The sequence below is a fragment of the Penaeus monodon genome, chromosome 25 (assembly GCF_015228065.2).
Source record: "Penaeus monodon isolate SGIC_2016 chromosome 25, NSTDA_Pmon_1, whole genome shotgun sequence".
Lineage (NCBI taxonomy): Eukaryota > Metazoa > Arthropoda > Malacostraca > Decapoda > Penaeidae > Penaeus > Penaeus monodon.
Window position 1 is genome coordinate 4,256,425 of NC_051410.1, and position 2,075 is coordinate 4,258,499.

The 2,075-nt window shown below is 37.1% G+C and overlaps 1 protein-coding gene across 1 annotated transcript in view; it reads right to left on the reverse strand.

Annotated features, from left to right (window-relative positions):
• Window positions 1-2,075, reverse strand: part of LOC119589302 (zinc finger and BTB domain-containing protein 7B-like) — a 53,190-nt gene that overhangs the window by 30,368 nt on the left and 20,747 nt on the right. The window lies entirely within an intron of this gene.

The following is a 2,075-nucleotide window of genomic DNA, read 5'->3' on the forward strand; positions in this document are numbered from 1 at the left end:
TCAAGCCTATCCTTACCCAGGAAAAATACCCTGACCTTGACTTCAATCTGAATGTGGGTTAGAGTAATTTAATTACAAGGCCGAATCTTGCCAAGGGTAAGTGGGTTGGGTGGCCATGGCAAAGGCATCCTGGGGCTGCACTGAATTATCAGGTGTATGATGTTTCCTTATGTGCTTCTTGAGACTGCTACTCTCTCCAGAACGAAAAGGGCAGTGTGGGCATGCAAAGGGCTTCTCCCCACTATGGATTCGGATGTGCTTCTTCAGATTGCTCAGATCACTACACTTGTATTTACAATGGGGGCATTGGTGGGGTCTCTCTCCAGTATGCGTGCGGACGTGGGTTTCCAGGTGCTGCCTTCGCTGGGCAACATACCCACACAAGTGACACAGAAGGTGAGAGCTAGGAGCCCCCCGGCCACTAACAACCTTCCCTCCGCCAGGGCCAACGGTACCACCACCCACAGCAGCTGGGCTCTCACATGCCATAGCATCACCTTGCAGAGCTCTCTCATCACCCGCTACCCCGTCACTTTGTGAAGATGGCCACACCCACTGCAAAGAGACATTCCCCATTATTTCTCATTTGCCTCAATGAGCTAACAAAACTCTCAAAGTTACTCTCCTTCTCACCAGGGAGAATGGCATGCGATCCTTTCCATTATTTTTTCCAAAGTTTTTCATCAGTAGATATTGCTGAGGTGTCATTTCTCCCATGGAATAAAAGGTTAAACATCAGCAACACACTTTTGATAACCTACTTGGCAAAAATACCTATAAAAAAATAATAATAATGTACATATAAATAAATACTTTTCAAAATAATAGTAAAATTAACCTATTAAAAAAATGGAAAAGAAAACTATTAATATGAAAACTTTTATCGATTAAAAAAAAAAATCAAATGTTTTCATGTAATGCACATAATGCAGAAAAGATGCATAGCAATTTTTCAGTGAAAAGTAAATAACCAAAAACTTTTTTCCAAAATTCAGCTTTTCACCTGCCAAAATATAATTTACACGTGTCACTTTTCCCCTTCCTTAATATTTTTGTTGTTTGCATTTCATTCCCACTAAGAAGCCATCCACATTTTTGCTCCCAGACGAGAAATCATAATTCCATGCAAAGGACACGAACATGTAGATAAAGCCTAAACAACTGTTTATCAAAACACTACAACTTAAAACTTCAACCAACCTTTATCATGTGCAAATGCAACACACCCCAACACCTTCCCTTACCCCATAAAAACACACACCAATGCCTTTCTTCACACCCCACAAAAATAGTCTTCTCATACATTAACTTCCAAATTACCCTTAGGTATCACAAAGCCAAACCCTTCACCTCTCTTTTACAAACAAACAAATACAGACAAGAATAATTCAAGAAAAAATAAAAGTGTAATATACTTGCGTGCTTCCTCCTGCGAAGGATTATTAAAAAATGGTCAATCCTTTTAAAAAGCTCTTTACTTTGCTTTTACACTATGGCACATAAAATACATTTTCTTTTCTTAAATATCAGCAACAACTGAATTATCCTAAGTAAACTACCTATGTATTAATGCCTCAGAAGTGCCAAATATAAATAAATAAATAGTTCTTTAAACAAGATATACTGAGATCTCACTTTGTGCAAGTTGCAATAACTGTCCAATTTTTATTCAAAAACTCGTATTCTCAAAAAGCCAGAAAGATTTCATAAAATGGCCTTAACTTTAAGAAGACAAAAGTTTAGTTGATAGGAAGACAATGGGTTGACGATGGGATGATATCAAATACAAGAAATTTTGTACATACAAACAAACAACCTCACTTGCTCATTACCTATGAACTACAACTAAGTCAAGAGTTGAATTTTACAAGAGAAACTTACACTGTCTAATTATGAACAATCGACAGTGAGATGCCTATCTAGTTTCTCAATGAATAGCTGAAAGACAATACTGTATCATTAACTCCTCTGTGATATCAGACTTAACAATTAATTATCTAAAATAAACCTCTTCACAATATTCAAATGTCCAATTGGATTTTGTTATTATAGTAACATGACTGAAGGTTCTAAAA